Source organism: Scyliorhinus canicula, chromosome 7 (assembly GCF_902713615.1).
Source record: "Scyliorhinus canicula chromosome 7, sScyCan1.1, whole genome shotgun sequence".
NCBI classification, from domain to species: Eukaryota; Metazoa; Chordata; class Chondrichthyes; order Carcharhiniformes; family Scyliorhinidae; genus Scyliorhinus; species Scyliorhinus canicula.
This window is the reverse complement of record NC_052152.1, coordinates 47,775,854-47,793,520: the sequence shown is the minus strand read 5'-3', so window position 1 is coordinate 47,793,520 and position 17,667 is coordinate 47,775,854. Positions and strand designations below refer to the sequence as shown.

Sequence of the window (17,667 nt, the reverse complement as noted above, 5' to 3'; positions counted from 1 at the left end):
CTACACTCCAGAGTCTAACCACTAGCTGCCTCAAAGTTTGTCCTCCTGTTGCCGTTGGATCTTTTTGTGATTTATCCTTAATTGATGATCTCTGGTCCTTGACTTTTCTACCAATGGGGACAGTTCCTCTCTCTACTCTGTCTAAACCCCTCTGTAAAATCTCGACTCCAAGAAACACAGCTTCAACTTCTCCAGTCCATCCATGTAACTGAAGACTCTCATCTCTGGAGCTATTCTCATGAATCATTTCTGGGCCCTCTCAAATACCTTTGCATCCTTCCTACAGTGAAGTGCCAGAATTGAACCCAATACTCCAGTTGAGGCCAAACTGGTGATTTGTAAAGGTTTATCATAACTTCCATCATTTGCACTCCATGCTTCTGTGTATAAAGTTCAGGATCCCATATGCATATTCACCACTTTAACAACTTGCCCTGCTACCTTCAAAGATTCATTCACTTTTACCCCCAGATAGCTCGCTCATACACCCATTTTAGAATTGTGTCCTTTATTTTATATTATCTTTCATCATTCTTCCTACCAAAATGTATTGCTTCATACTTCTCTGCATTAAATTTAATTCTGCCCATTCAGTTTGCTTGCCTATGTCCTCTATCACTACCTTCACCACCATTCACAGTGGTTCAAAATCTGAAGTTTGAAATTGAGCCCTGTTCATTAATATAGATCAGGAAAACCAGTGGTCCTCATACCGATCCCTGGGCACCCCCACATATTCATTGCTAACCTAAACATCGTGATACTGTGATCACTGTTTCCTACTTCTACTGAACCCACCTCATTCTCCAGAATCAGATCCTGCAATACTTCCTCGTTAGCTGGGAGATATTCTGATCTAATCTCACTTTGGAAACTCTTCCCTTTCTCTGCCCTTGACACAGTTGCTATCCTAGTATACATTAAGAGAATTAAATTTCCCTATTCTCACTACTCTGTAGTTTTTGCACCTCACTGTAATCTGATTACAAACGTCCCCCTCTACATCGTTCTCACTAAATTGTTGGCCTACAGAATGCAGCCGAAAGTGTAATAGATCATCTGTTTCTTGACTCCAAACCAACTAGATTCAGTCCTCAACCCCTCGAGGACATCCTTTCTCTCTGTCCAGGACTGCAACATTCTCTTTAATCAGTACTACTATCTCTCCTCATATATTTCCTTCCCTACTTTTCTTGCACACCTTCTTTCCAGGGACTTGAGGGGGAGGGAGACTTTGTGGGGAGGGATGGGGAGACTTGGGGAGGGAGGGAAACTGGAAGGGGGGAGATTTGTTAAATCACTTGTTCATAGGTATGAGGTTCCACTACAAAGGGCAACATTTTTATCCATCCCTAATTACCCTTGAGAAGGTGGTGGGAAGCTGTCTTCTGGAACTATCACCATCTATGTGTGTAGACATGTGATGGAACCATCAATTCTACGGACACATGCTTGTAGGAGTAGAATAGCAGTTTTAATATACTTACAACAGAGCCAGCCTGTTAGCCGTTGAACTTTCGGTGAACGTGCTGGCTGACTCTGTGGCACGGATCTTTATACAGCAGCTCCAGGGGGAGGAGTTCTGGGCGGAGCCAAGGGGGGAGCCCAGAACAAACTCTCGAGTACTCCCAGAGCTACTGCCCCTGGTGGCCAGGTAGTGCGAAAAAAATCAAGTCCTGCGGGGTGGTGGCTCACAGAGTTAGTCTGTCCGGTGAACGAATTGTTCGTTGCGATCTGCGGAGCACTGGGGTTGCAGCCTCTTGCGGTGGCTGGGTGGGTGTTGAGAGCTGGGGTACGATGGCAGACTCCGTGGCGGGTCTCGTCCAAAATTCATACACCTCTGGCTCGACCGGAGACTGGGGGCGGGCTGGTGCTGGTGCGTGGAACCGGTGGGGCGAGCTTGTGGAATCGGGGGCGCGAGGGGGCGGCAGCATAGGGAATGGGGTAAGGGGTTCTTCAGTGGGGGTAGGGGGGGGGTTGGATCCAGCGGGTGCCAGGTCCCGAAGGGATACTGTGACCTGGCGACCGTCAGGGAACTCCACGAATGCGTACTGGGGGTTGGAATGGAGGAGGCGCACCTTTTCAACAAGGGGGTCGGTTTTGTGCGCCCTGACGTGCTTCCTCAGGAGAACCGGGCCTGGTGTCCTCAGCCACGCCGGAAGTGAGACCCCCGTTGTAGTGCCCCTAGAAAAAATGAAGAGCCGCTTGTGAGGGGTTTGATTGGTCGCTGTACAGAGGAGTGATCTAATTGCATGGAGCGCGTCTGGGAGGACTTCTTGCCATTGGGAGACTTGGAGTTTTCTAGACCGGAGGGTCAGTAGGACGGTCTTCCAGACCGTCATATTCTCCCTCTCCACCTGCCCGTTCCCCCTGGGGTTGCAGCTGGTAGTCCTGCTCGAGGCGATGCCCTTGTCGAGCAGGTACTGGCGCAGCTCATCGCTCATAAAGGACGAACCCCGGTCGCTGTGCACGTAGCTAGGGAAACCGAACAGGGTGAAGACACTATGCAGGGCCCTAATGACTGTATGGGAGGTCACGTCGGGGCACGGAATGGCAAAAGGGAATCGGGAGAACTCACCTACGATGTTGAGGAAATAAATGTTCTTGTTAGTGGAGGGGAGTGGCCCTTTGAAATCGATCGCAAGGCGTTCAAAGGGCCTAGAAGCCTTGACCAAGTGGGCCCTGTCCTATCTCCTCATTTCCCTCTGTGGGCAGAGCCGCACAACGGCTCACAGACAGAGCCCACAAGGACACAATGCTATATAGTGTGAATTAAGCAATATACATTCACCAGGCACTACCTCGCAGGTAGGAGGTTTACCCTCACCACCGACCAGAGATCGGTTCCCTTCATGTTCGACAACTCGCAGCGGGGCAAAATAAAAAATGATAAAATCTTGAGGTGGAGGATCGAACTCTCCACCTATAATTATGACATCATATATTGGCCGGGGAAACTCAACGAGCCCCCAGATGCCCTGTCCTGCGGCACATGCACCAGCGCGCAAGACAACCGATTACAGGCTATCAACAATGACCTCTGCCACCCGGGGGTCACCCGGCTCGCCCACTACATCAACGCCCGGAATCTGCCTTTCTCCACCGAGGGGGTAAAAGCCATCACCAGGGATTGCCCAATCTGCGCGGAAAGCAAACCACACTTCTATAGACCAGACAAGGCCCTCCTGGTAAAGGCTTCCCGGCCCTTTGAACGCCTGAGCATCAATTTCAAAGGGCCACTCCCCTCGACCAATCGAAATGTGCATTTCCACAACGTCATAGACGAATTCTCCCGTTTCCGTTTGCTATCCCATGCCCCGATATGACCTCCCACACAGTCATAAGAGCCCTGCACAGTGTCTTCACCCTGTTTGGCTTCCCCAGCTACATACACAGCAACAGGGGTTCATCCTTCATGAGCGACGAGCGTCAGTACTTGCTCGACAAGGGCATTGCCTCGAGCAGGACTACCAGCTATAACCCCAGGGGGAACGGGCAGGTGGAGAGGGAGAACGCGACGGTCTGGAAGACCGTCCTACTGACCCTACGGTCGAGGAATCTCCCGACCTCCCACTGGCAGGAGGTCCTCCCCGATGTGCTCCATGCAATTAGGTCCCTCCTGTGCATGGCCACTAACCAGACCCCACACGAGCGATTATTTGTTTTCCCTAGGGGCACTACCACGGGGGCTTCGCTCCCATCTTGATTGAGGACATCGGGCCCAGTTCTCCTCCGGAAGCACATCCGGACACATAAAACGGACCCACTAGTAGAAAGGGTACTACTGCTACACTCAAACCCACACTACGCCTTTATAGAACACCCCGACGGCCATCAGGAAACCGTTTCCCTCCAGGACCTGGCGCCTGCATGATCCACCACCACCACCGCCGAGGTACCCCTCACACCACACCCCCCACGCCCTGTGCACCCCCGCCTACAGGTTTCCTGCACCCCCCTTCACCCGTCGCACCCGTCAGGAACAAAGCTCTGAACGAACAACCCTCAGATCCACACCGCCCGTCAGCACACAGCCATCTGAAGAGGCTGCAACCCCAGTGCTCCGCCGATCTCAGCGGACGACCCGACCACCGGACCGGCTCAATCTCTAGACCCTTCACCCCCGCCAGACTTGATTTTTTTATAGGGGGTGAATGTATATTGCTTAATTCACACTATATAGCATTGTGTCCTTGTGGGCTCTGTCTGTGAGCCATTGCGCAGCTCTGCCCACGGGAGATGAGGAGCTTGTACAGGGCTCCACCCTTGGCTCCGCCCATGGCCCCTTCCACTACCGGAAGTATAAAGTTCTGCAGTCTTGTGAGTCTGCCCTCAGTTCTTCTAGTCGCAGGCAGGCTCAGTTGTAAGTCTATTAAAGCCACAGTTTACTTCCTCTCGTGTCTCGAGTGAATTGATGGTCACATCAACTTATAACCTCGGTTATGATTGACGCAACTGTATATGATGAGATTTACCTGTCATAAATGAAAATCTTCAATAAAAACATAGATTTTTAAAATATGTTTCCACTGGCGCATGAACAGGGAACTTGGGGCTGGAGTAGGGAATAGGGAACACGAGAACATGGAGATGCTGTCAATATTGCAGTAATTGCCCATTTCTAGTTGCTCTAAAATGATTGTGGTAGGGCCTTCTCTTTAAGCAGCCAGCTGTTTAAGGGGGAGTGGAGAGAGGAGGACTGCTGCAGACAACAATATCTTCCAAAAACCTTTGCTCCTTGTAACCAGAAATATATTAGGACAGTGCTTTAGTACAGTAGGTTTGAGGTCTCTGATGTCGGCCTTGAGAGTTAACTAAACAGAAGAACTTGGTGTAATTGCAAAACTTCAGGTCAATAATCAAAGATAATTGCTCTTTTGCTGGTGTTTGCATTTGTAAGATTTATCTTTTTAAAAAATCAAAATGCGGAATGTCAACTGTGACTGCTGTACCAGGCTACATTCCTTTCTTACAGTGACGCTGCCTTCAAAGCTTTTAGACATGGGAACCAGAGATTCCCAGATATCAGACAGCGTCACATTTGTAACTTCAGAGATTGCCACTCTCATGTCCAAAAATGTTGGAATTTTCCTTTTTTAATTTAGAATTTTGGTAAGATTTGTATTGGAGGAGAATGTGAAGATTGGGGGCTTTTATCACACTGAAGAGGATAATTTGCAGGAAAATAGTACAATGCTGTGTGCAATTTGTTGGGTTGGTGCCCCTCACCTTTCCTTTGCTAATAAAATTGCTCCTTACAGGAATGTTAAATTGTAAATCGCCAATAGGAGTGAAAGTACATGATGGTGCAAACTAAATAATCAAATGTGTCTGCTGCTCAAACCCACATCTGTGCTTTTTGTCAATTCCAGATTGCTCCTGTCATCCAGACCTCTTCTGCCTGTGTCCTAATACACAGCGCAAATTCCACTCCCTAACCACCATCACCTTCAACCGTAAACCAGACAATAATTCTGCATTCCTCCAATTCTGTCCCCTGTTCTCTTTGCCCTACCACTACTTTTGCCATCTAAGCCCCGAAGTTAGGAATTTCCTCTCCTTCCCTAACTTGTCAACCTTTTGATTGCCCTCCTTTAATAGCCTCCCTAAAACTTGTCTCTTTAACTATGTTTTCAGTCGCAATTGTTAATACCTTCCTGTTGGACTATTTTTGACAGATTTTCTTTTTGTGAGACACCTTTGGACATTTTTTTATGTTAATGCTGCTTTATAAATGTAAGCTGTTCTTCCAATCCATTCAGTAACAATTCAAAGTTGCGGGCAAGACCTCGCAGGTAAGGAAGGTAATGCTCGAGCGGAGTCGGGGAGAGGGCAGGCTGGCGCTGCCAAATTTTAGCAACTATTACTGGGCGGCTAACATGGCCATAGCCGGGTATGGCGGAGAGCGGGGATTGAGAGGATGGGGGATGTGTTCATAGAGGGGAGCTTTCAGAGTATGAGGGTGCTGGAGGAAATGTTTGGGCTGGCGAGGGGGAACAAATTCAGATATTTGCAGGTGCGGGACTTCCTTCGTAAACAGGTGCCAACCTTCCCGCTCCTGCCGCTGAGGGGGATTCAGGACAGGGTAATTTCCAGAGGGTGGGTAGGGTAGGGGAGCGTCTCGGACATACATAAGGAGCTTATGGGTTCGGAGGAGACGCAGACCGAGGAGCTGAAGCGTAAGTGGGAGGAGGAGCTGGGAGGTGAGATAGAGGATGGTTTATGGGCAGACGCGTTGAGTAGAGTCAACACGTCTGCAACGTATGCCAGGCTCAGGCTGGTACAATTCAAGGTGGTTCACCAACTCACATGACAGTGGCCCGGATGAGCAGATTCTTTGGGGTGGAGGACAGGTGCACAAACTGCGTGGGAGGACCAGCGAACCATGTCCACATGTTTTGGACATGTCCAAAGCTTCGGGGATTTTGGCACGGGTTTGTGGACGTCGTGTCCAAGGTTTTAAGAACAAGGGTGGCGCTGGGTCCAGAGGTGGCGATTTTCGGGGTGTCGGAAGATCTGGGAATCCAGGAGGAGAAAGAGTCAGATGTTCAGGCCTTTGCTTCCCTGGTAGCCCAGAGGCGGATACTATTGGCATGGAGGGATCCAAAGCCCCCGAAGTCGGAGACCTGGCTATAGGACATGGCTAGCTTTCTCTGCATGGAGAAAATTAAGTTCGCCTTGAGAGGTTCACTGATAAGGTTCACCCGGAGGTGGCAACCGTTCGTGGACATCCTTGCGAGGGGGATGGGGGGGGGAGTAGTTTAGGTTGGAGTAGGGGGTCAATAAGGGTGGGGCCTGTACGAAAGGTAAACGGTTTTTGTACTATGTTTATGGTTTCATGTATCTTGGGCGCGATTCTCCGCAAATGCGGAGAGTCGTGAAGGCTGCCGTGAAACCGGCCGTGTTTCACGGCAGCCTCCGCGCCCCCTCCCGGGACCCGATGCTTCTCCCCGGTCGGGGCTAGCAGCGGGGCCCCGTGAACCTCGGCATCGCAGGCTTAGCGAACTTCGCTAAACCCGCGCGCCAAGGGTAACGGCGGCTGACGCAAACGATGACGTCAGCCGCGCATGCGCGGATTGGACGGCTCCAATCCGCGCATGCGCGGATGACGTCATCGCGCATATGCGTGAAACCCGCGCATGCGCGGGCCGTTATGCCCCTCAGCCGCCCCACGGACTGATCCAGCGGCACGGCGGAGGAACAAAGAGTGCGCGGGGTTCGGACCCGCTGCCCGCGATCGGTGCCCACCAATCGCGGGCCCATGCCACCTTTGGCACGGCCGCACCACGGCCGTGCCAATCGGTGGCATGGTTCTCCAGAACGGCACTTTGTGGCCGTTTTCACGAACGGTGAGAGCAGGTGTGTTGGAGTTCGTGAAAACGGCCGTAAAAAGGCCTGGGAAATCGGCCCATCGGCTAGGGGAGAATCGCTGCTCGCCGTAAAAAACGGCGAGCAGCGATTCGTGCTGTGGGGAGGGGGGGGGGGAAGAATAGCGGGAGGTCGGGAAAAATGGTGGGAAAGCCCTCCCGCTATTCTCCGACCCATCGTGGGGGGCGGAGAATCGTGCCCCTTGTCTTTTGTTCTTTCTATACCAAAAATACCTCAATAAAATATTTATTTTTTAAAAACCAATGCAAGGTTATTAAGGTGCACTATTATAACCTGTCCTCTGTCCTGTCGAGCTTGGGACCAAGTTATTTCTGGGTTGTGGAATTTTCTCGATTTTAGAATGACTTAGAATGCCTGACCACAATTGTGTGAATTGGAAAATTCTGTAGATATAAAAATTTATTTGAAACGTGAATGATGATAAAGTTGTAATAAAAGTTGTTTTACTTCTCCAAGTGCTGTATCTTCCATGTCTCAGTTCTGAAAGCCAGAGAGAGATAGACACAGGTGGAGAATCCCGCCCCTGGTGTTTCCGGGTTTTGGATTTGCAAGCTGGAGAGTTGTGGTGTTTATGAATCTGAGTTGACAACTATAATTGTCCTTGAGCCTTGTCCTTGAGCCTTGTTACTTATGGGTTGACTGACCTATAACGGCCCGTAACTATTGAATGAGTAAAATGCTAAACATGAAGTAGTCTGGGACGTTTAATGAATGTAGTTATTGCACGGTTGTGTTTTGTTTCGTTGGTATTTTTCCTTCAAAATAAGTTCAGTTGTTGTGCAGTCGAAGGTTTGTGAATTAACCATACCTGACAGTAGCTGCAGCTCCTGGACTGAAACAATAAATACAGTTCAAATGATCACATGCAAATGTTTTGACTTCTGATGGTGACATGTAGGTGAGAGGTCGCACGTTGGGTGCCTCCTGCTAGAGCTTTCATTTTTTGGCCCTTTTCACGCAGATTTGGTGGAAAATTTCATATGATCGATCTCCAGAAGCGTGGTAACTAAGGATTTTGAAAACCGAAAAATAAGGGACGAAAAGGAGCGAGCAATAGTCCACCTGAGAGCTCGGGTTCAGTGCAGAGTTCTGTTGGTGGAAAAATGGCGGGAGCAAGCTCGTCGGGTGGGGCTACGCCCATTACGGTGGACACGCTGGCCGAGGTATTGGCGGTGGAGTTTGAGCGGCAGTTTGCCAAGCATTTTGAGCGGCATGGAAAGGAAATGATGGGAACGCTCAAACAGTTGGTGGACAATACGCTGGCCCTGATCAAGGAGGCTGTTGGAAAGACACCGACGACAGTGTGGGTACCAGGAGAAGTGTTGAAAGGGACAGAGGAGGCTTTGTACCTTCAGGCAACTCGCTCACCTCAATAGGCGAGGAGCTGTGGAGGAGAGCAACCAAGGGCTGAGAGACAAAGTGGAGGACTTGGAGAACAGGTCACGGCAGCAGAATATGTGGATTCTGGGACTGCCTGAGGTGTTGGAGGGCCGGAAGCCAATGGAGTGCTTTTTGGTGATGTTCGCTAAGCTTTTGTGGGAGAAGAAGGACCCCTCCCTCTTTGAGCTGGATCGGGCTCACCAGTCGCTCTGGCCGAAGCCAAAGACGAACGAATCACCAAGACTGTGGTAGTCTGTTATTATAGCTACTAGATGAAGGAAAAGGTGCTGAGATGAGCTAAATAGAATTGAGAGGTGAGATGGGAAGGCAATGGTATTCGAATATACTAAATCCTCACGGTAGAGGTGGCTAGACGGCGGGCGGCCCTCAACAAGCCGAAGGCAGTATTCTACAAGAGTAACATGCGGTTTGGAATGGTCTAGCTGGCGAAATTGAGAGTTATGCATAATTCCAAGGACTAGTTACTTTGAGATGGCGGAGAGGATTTCGTGAAGGCTGAAGGACTGAACTGAGTTTAGACTTTGTTTTTTCTTATGTTGTAGCTGGGGGAGGGATGTTTCTGGGATGTTGGGGTAATATGTTCGGATTTATTTCTCTTTGTTTGGGGGTCTATTGTGCTGGGTTTGGAAGCACTGGTTGTAGGAACCTTTTTTATTTTGGTTTTTCCGTATTGGGCATGTGGGGAGGAGGCTCTGGTAGGGGCCACCTCGCTAGCAAACGCAAATAGGCTAGTGAACAGGAGCGAGGTGAGGGGAAGGGCCACGACCGTCAGAGCCTTTATGGACAGGTTTTGATGAACCTGGGAAGTATAAATGAGGGGGGGATGGAGAGGATGCAGAGAGAAGTGGTTTCAAAAGGAAGTGGCTGGGTGGCTTCTAGTTGATGGTGAGTGGCGTGCAGAGGGGGGGGGCCGACGGTGCATTGGCCCCGGGCATACATTGGATGGGGGCATCCAATCAGAGAAGGAAAAAAAAAAAAAAAAAATTTTTTTTTTTTTTTTAAATTTTAAAAAAAAATTTAGATTACCCAATTATTTTTTTCAATTAAGGGGCAATTTAACGTGGCCAATTCACCTACTCTGCACATTTTTTGGGTTGTGGGGGCGAAACCAACGCAGACACGGGGAGAATGTGCAAACTCCACACGGACATTGACCCAGAGCCGGGATCGAACCTGGGACCTCAGTTCCGTGAGGCGGTTGTGCTAACCACTAGGCCACCGTGCTGCCCCAGAGAAGGAAATAAGATAGTAATTTTAAAATTTCAGCGGTGATAAATCAATTTTTGGAGGCTCACCACACTGCAGAGGCAGTTGTTAGCCCTTTATTCCTTTAACATGGTGTACCCTTTCTGTCTAGAGAAAATGGTCCTTCTCCCCATCCCCCCCACACGCATGCGCATGATGTACGTGGTGCAACCATCAAAAGCAACAAGCAGACGTGGCTGTTCGTTCCTGCGTTTCCTCGAGTCATAACTCGTCTTTTCTTCAGCTTTTTGTGCATCTAGATTAGTTCTTTTACCTACTCAGGTCAGTGAATAGCTCTAGAACAGGTGCAACTACGGTTTTTATAGGTTTTTTGGCGATATTTAATGTAATATTTACGTGGGATGTAGTAAGAGTAAAGTCTGGATGATCAGAGGACTGCTATGGCATTTAATCTCGGAATAGGAGACATTTATTCCTTAACATGCTAATATTCGAATACAGATACCACTAATTTGCAAGTCTATGATATAAATTGCACAAAATTATCAGTGGAGAATCAGTGTGAAATAATTTGATACGAAGGAACAAAGAAATGAAATATGGTTTATCCGTCTGCAACTGACCGATTGTTTACCATTTTCTTCCCATTTTCTCATGCGTCTTACGGTTTTTGAGATAGAAAATGAAATGTTACGAGTATTTCGTGTGCAACCGAGTGGAGCACAGAACAGGAAAAAAAAGAGGGCCAGAGTCGAAGAAGAGTCCCATCAAAGAGGGGCATTAGATGCATGGATAAAAAGAAGTAAAGAAGAAGTAGGAGAACCTGGAGAAGTAAAAGATGATGTGGGTGCAGAGAAGGATTTTTCTGATACGGATTCAGCTCGGTCAGAACATAATACTCTCTCTCCTCAGTCTCGTTGTCAGGATGATGATCCATGTGAAGAAAATAAAGAAGATATTTGCATATTTTTGCAAAGAAGCGATTTTGGCTGTTTGAAGAAACCGATTCCAGATCATTTGAAGATGACAATATTACAACATGGCCCTGAAAGATATCAGAATAAAAGTGGTCCATTTGCTGAGAAGGATGGGAGATCATTTTCCAAACAGTGGTTTGATAAAGTTTCCACAAACGGAGAAATTGTGGAGAGAAAATGGTTGTTATACTCTCCATATCGGAAAACATGCTACTGTTTTGTTTGCTTTTTGTTTTCAAAGGAGCATTTGTCGTCTGTGTCAAACTTTGGAAAGGAAGACGGTTTCTCCACTTGGAGAGAATTAAATCCAACAATACCTGACCATGAGAAAAGCCCTTCTCATAGAGCTCACATGAGGGAATACCTGAACCTTGTAGTTCGACTCCATCATTCAACTGCGATAGATGCTGAACTTCAACAGCAAATGTCTGCTGAAAAGAAAAGATGGAAAGCTATAACTGAACGGATTGTCGAGGTTATATCCTTTCTGGCAAAACAGAATCTGGCCCTTCGTGGACATCGAGGAGAAGGAATATCTGGGTTATCAGAGCCAGCGGAGACAGTCAGTGAAAATACAGGAAACTTTCTAGCAACAATCAGACTTTTGGCCAAATATGATGACATCTTAGCAAAACACTTGCAGAGAGGGAAAGAGAAACCAAAAAGTGTCACCTACTTGTCCAACAGAATTCAAAACGAAATAATCAATCTTCTTGGTGAAACTGTCAAGAAAAATATAATTTCCGAAATTAAGGACGCAAAATATTTTAGCATAATGCTGGATTCAACTCCAGATATTGCCCATGAAGATCAGGTTTCTGAAATTCTGCGTTACGTTCATATTGATGAAAACAGAAAAGTAAAAATAAAGGAGACATTTCTGGGATTTTTTCAAGTCAACAAGAAAGATGCAGTCAGCCTGGTAAATAAAATTCAGGAAAAATTGGAAGAAGACAAAATTTCCATGAATGACTGTCGTGGTCAAGCATATGATAACGCAGCAGTTATGGCTGGAGTGAGAGGAGGTGTTCAACAAAAAATTCTTGAAGTTAACCCAAAAGCTGTGTTTGTGAACTGCGAGAACCACAGCCTCAATTTGTCCTGTGTCCATGCAAGTGAGGTGCAACCTGTTGTTGTTACATTTTTTGGCATTCTAGAAAAACTCTACTTTTTTTTCTTCATCTACTTCTCGTTGGGAAGTGTTAAAATCATTTGTCACTCGGACTGTGAAAAGACAGTGTGACACAAGATGGAGTTCCAGCCATGATGCTGTGCAAGTAATCCACGAAGAGTGTGACAACGTTATTGCAAGCCTTCAACACCTGCTGGAAGGAGAATTTTCAAGGGAAACTAAATCTGATGCAGGATCGCTACTGAACTCTATTCAACAGTTCCCGTTTATAGCTTTATTAAATTTTTGGTACTCAGTTTTATCATCAGTGGATAAAGTCTCAAAACGTTTGCAGGATCCGAAAATGGGGTTCCATGAAGCTTCTTGTGATCTGAGAGGACGTATTCATATCTTGAATTTGAAGAATGACGAAATTATCCACAATGCAATAGATTTAGCCAATGAATATTGTCAAAATTGGGGAATACCAATTGCACGAACAAGGAGAAGAAGAATAATGCCTGGAGAGTCAGCAAGAGATAGTGGACTGACGGCACAAGAAGAAATGAATAGAGTAATAGTAGAGATTGTGAACAGATTAAAAACTGAAATTGAAGACCGCAGTGTCCGTCTTCAAAGACTCAGTGACCGATTTTCTTTTCTTCTGAACTTGAATTCAGGAGTGATTGAAGATGAACAAGAAAGAGAGAAATTAAAAAAGGAATGTTCAGACTTTGCAAATTATTATGACAATGATGTGGTTGCAATTCAGTTATATGACCAAATTATTGATTTTGTGATGCTCCTTCGAGATGGAGGGAATAGAGTTCCCCCTGATCCTAAAGATGCTCTGGAGTCTTTACTGCAGTATGGGAGGGATGTCTTTCCGACGCTGTGTGTTTCATACAGATTACTGCTTACAATCGCATTTTCAGTCGCAAGCTGTGAAAGGTCATTTTCAAAACTGAAATTAATAAAAACATATCTGAGGTCTTCTATGTCACAGGAGCGACTGACCAACCTGGCTTTAATAAGCATTGAAAAAGAATTTCTCACAGCTGATGTAAAAAGTGAAGTAGTTCAGGTGTTTTGTGACAGGAGGTATCATTTGGGGAAAAGAACTTAATAAATTTGATTGATTTATATTAAAATCGAATAAAGCGTTTATTTCATGTTTCATCTGTGTTTATATATTCAAAATGTTTTCCTTTCTCATAATATTTCTCAGTATATTAGGCCTTACACTTGAGTCTTTGGGGCATACAATCAAGATTTGCCCCGGGCATCACCAGACCTCTGCACGCCACTGATGGTGACTAGGGGCAGGGTTGGGTCCCGCTTGCTGGACGAGGCCGGAAGCGGTGAACATAACTGACAGGAGGGGAGTGAGAGACCCCCCCGGTCCGAATGGTAAGGTGGAACATGCGGGGGTTGGGTGAAGCAGTGAAGTGAACAAGCGTTTTCTCTCATTTGAAGAGCTTGAGAGCCGACGTGGTACTACTGCAAGAGACCCACCTGAGGATGAAGGACCAAGTGAGGCTTTAGAAGGGCTGGGTGAGTCGGGTGTTCCACTCTGGCTTCGATAGCAGAGCCTGGGGGCTAGTGATACTGGTGTGCAAGAGAGTGTGATTTCAGAAGGAGAAGGTGGCGGCAAACCAGGGGAGCAGATAGGTTATAGTAATGCGTGCTTTAATAATAATAATCTTTATTGTCACAAGAAGGCTTACATTAACGCTACAATGAAGTTACTGCGAAAATCCCCTAGTCGCCACACCTATGGCGCCTGTTCGAGTAAACAGAGAGAATTCAGAATGTCCAATTCACCTAACAAGCCCGTCTTTCAGGACTTGTCGGAGGAAACCGACGCACCTAGAGAAAACCCCACGCAGACACTGGGAGAATGTGCAGACTCCATACAGACAGGGGACAACTTTGGAGGGGGAGGTATGTAGTGTTCGTCATTGTGTATGCCCTGAATTGGAATAATGTAGGGTTTATGAAGAGGATGGTGGCTTCCTTACCGAATTTGAATACGCATCAGTTAATCCTGGGTGGGAACTTAAATACAGTGTTGAATCCGAAGGTGGATCGTTCTAAGCCATGCTCGCTGACTCCCTCGAGAGGCCAAAGAAATTGGCTGCGTTTTATGAAGGAGATGGTTTGTGGGGGGGGGGGGGGGGGGGGAGGATTGACTTTATTATGGGGAAGTCATTGTTGGGTGTGAGAAAAGCGGAATACTCAACGATTGTTATTTCAGATCATGCTCCGCTCTTGGTGGACATGGTCCTGAAGAAGGGGCCTGCACAGAGGCCAGATGTTGGATGTGGGGCTGCTGGTGAATCCAAATGTTTGAGTAAAGGTGGGGAAGGTGATTGATGACCATGTGGGGTTCAATTGGAATGGGGAAGTCTCACTGTCGGCGGTTTGGGAGGCACTGAAGGCAGTGGTAAGCGGCGAGATTATTCTGTTCAAGGTTGAGGTGGACAGGGAGGAAAGAAAGAAGAGGCAGCAGCTGGTAGAGAACATCTTGGCGGTGGATGGGAAATATGCGGAGGATCCCACTCCGGACCTTCAGGTAAGTAGAAAGGATTTGCAGGCGCGGTTTGTCCTTTGGTCTACAGGGAAGGCAGTACGACAGTTGAGGTGGGCGAAGGAGGGTAGTATATAAGTATGGGGAGAAGGCCAATTGCTTATTGGCGGGCAGTGCGAGAGATTGTTTGGTTCCGGGATGGGGCAGGGGAGCTGGTGGTGGCACCGGACCAGCGAACAAGGCAATTGAGGAGTTTTATAAAATATTGTACAGGTCAGAGCGCCTCAGGAATTTTGGGGTGTGGCGGGTTGGAGTATCCTAGAGGAGGAGAGGGCAGGGCTGGAGGAGCCAGTAGGGATTGAGGCGGTTTGAGCAGCAGTAGCGAAGATGCAAACGAGTAAGACACCATGGTCAGATGGGTTCTCGGTAGAGCTTTACTTTGGATAGGCTGGCGCTGCTGTTGGTGAAAATGTTTAAGGATGCAGTGGCTAAAGGGAAACTCACAGGGACGATGGGATAGGCATCCATTTCCCTGTTGCTTAAAAAAAGGATAAATAAGGACCCGGTGGAGTGTGGATCGTTTCGGCCAATGCCTCTGCTAATTGTGGGTGCTAAGATTCCTGCCAAGGTGTTGGCACTTAGGTTGGAAGAGTGCCTTCCGCAGTGATTGTGGCTGGTCAGACGGGGTTTGTAAAGCGGAGTCTTGTGAACGTATGGCATTTGTTGAACATAGTGTTCTCGGAGTCAGAGGGAGGGAGCCGAAGGTGGTGGTGGCGGCGCTAGAGGTAGAGGAGGCATTTGACTGTGTAGAGTGGAGTTACTTGTTTGCAGTGTTGGAACGGTCTGGAATTGGGCCCTAAGTTTGTGGAATGGGTTAAATTGTTATATAAGGAAAGCTAGTGTGTGCATGAATGAGGTGAATCCCACATATTTTGAGTTAGGTGGGGGAATGAGGCAGTGGTACCTCATGTTCCCACTCCTGTTTGTGCTGACAATAGAGTCCCTGAGGAATTTTTTGGGGGGTGAAGTAAAAACCTCACCACTATTCTTAGAATTCCCCCTATACCAGAAAAGGCTCAAGATATTCTAAATGGTGAACAGGGATTCTCACTCCCTGACTCCGATGCAGACTTAGATGGGTGCTATTCGGGTCAAACTAGTGTTTAAAGTTATCCACCGGTATAACCCATATCTTCATAGAAGATTTTATCTACTTACCACTTAGTAGCATCAATCCTGGGTCCCGTGTTGCTAAGTAAGTAAAGTAGACTTTGTAATAATCATTGTTTCAGGTTAAAACTTTTAAAGTTAATTTATTATTATTTTTTTTTCTTTTAAAAGATCAAATCACTTTTTTTACCGATAGGTAAAAGTAACTTTTTCTTTGGATCCTCCTGGTCAGTTGTTAGACCTTCAGGTCTACCTTGACAATCTTTCTTCTTTATCTTTTGGTTTTCTCCTGATGGATTGGCTGTTTTGCTCAGTTTATTTGTTCTATCCGTCCCATGACCGAGGGCAGCTATGAGAGCTGGATCTGCTGGCCATGAGCAATTTAGAGTATTTATCGCCCTTCAAACCATTTCACTGACTACAGAGGAGGCTTTTGGTGTATGTAACAACCTTAGCTGGCTGCCTCTTCGAGAGAGAAGCAGTCAGCTGCAGCGATTTGTACCATAGGAAACACTACTGTTATCTCCAGACTTCCATTTTTTACTGGTGTCACTTAGTTTCTATCATTCACAATTAAACTTTATTTCAAGTAATTCAAACTTAAGATTCTGACGATTCAAATCAATTGCTTGCTAAACGAATTAACTTCTATTAAAGGGTAGAAAACTTGTTCCCTTTATGTAACTTAAAACTTAACTTTTATAAAAATTTCTCTGACTTGAAGTAAAGGTATCGGGCAGGATTCTCCCAGGTGCTCCGACCCCGGGGGAGCCTCCGATGGGGCCTGGCCCGCGATCGGAGCCCACCGATCAGTGGGCCAGCCTCTCGCTCCTTGGGCCTATTTTCTTATGCACCGGCCCCATAACTCCCGCGCCATGTTGCGTCAGGGCCGGCACATTGAGGGAGGCCACCGCGCATGTGTGAGTTGGCACCGGCGCATCTGCGCATGCGTGGGTCCCGCGACGCACAGTTCGCGCTGGGATGGGAGGCTGGAGTGGCGTGAACTGCTCTAACTGCTCCTGTAGGGGCCAGAATCTGTCCTCCAGCGGCCCGTTTCCGACGGCGTGGACACTGCCGCTGAATGGGAGAATTCCGCCCATCAGGTTACAGCTTGAGTTGCTTCGAGTTGCTATTTTAAAGCCTGTGTGATCATGGCTGTCTGCATTCTAAAGAACTTTTGTCTGCAGTTAATACTTTGAGGGACTTCTGCTTTATCATCTTTTAGTATTTCATTACATTTACATTCACAGGATCTTTTCTATTACTTTGCTTTTTCTCATGTTCCTTGGGTTTTATCATCAGACCTTCATGTTTCAAATATCTTTCCCATTTTATTTTACAGTGGGGTTGTAGTGTCCTAGAGGAGGAGAGGACTGGAGGAGCCAGTAGGGATTGAGGAGGTTTGAGCAGCAGTAGGGAAGATGCAAATGAGTAAGACGCCATGGCCATTGCGCTGAGGTGCTTGGATAAGTGGAGGGGGATAGTGGTTGGGGGGGGCGCGGGTGGAGCATAGGGTTTCTTTGTATGCCGATGATTTGTTGTTGTACAGCTCCGACCTGGGTTCCACAGTGGGGGGTATAATGGAGCTGCTCAGTAGATTTGAGGCTTTTTCAGGTTATAAGCTAACCCTGGAAAAGAGTCAGTGCTTTTTGGTGTCTTTGCTGGGGGTGGGAACTGGCTTGGGGGGGGGGGGGGGGGGGGGGGGGGGGTGGCGGTTGCCGTTTCGGTTGGTGACTACCCAGTTTCGGTACATGGTGCTGCAGGTGCCTCAAGACTGGGCCCGGCTTCATAAATTGAATATCCCGAGCCTGGTGGGTCGGGTCAAGGCAGATTTATTGAGATGGGACAGCCTTCCCCTATTGTTGGCAGGCTAGGTGCAGGCA

General features: G+C 47.5%; 1 protein-coding gene across 1 annotated transcript in view; it reads left to right on the top strand.

The window, feature by feature from the left end:
• LOC119968936 (fatty acid amide hydrolase-like) overlaps nt 1-17,667 on the top strand; it is a 101,377-nt gene that overhangs the window by 26,312 nt on the left and 57,398 nt on the right. The gene's annotated exons all lie outside the window — the stretch shown is intronic.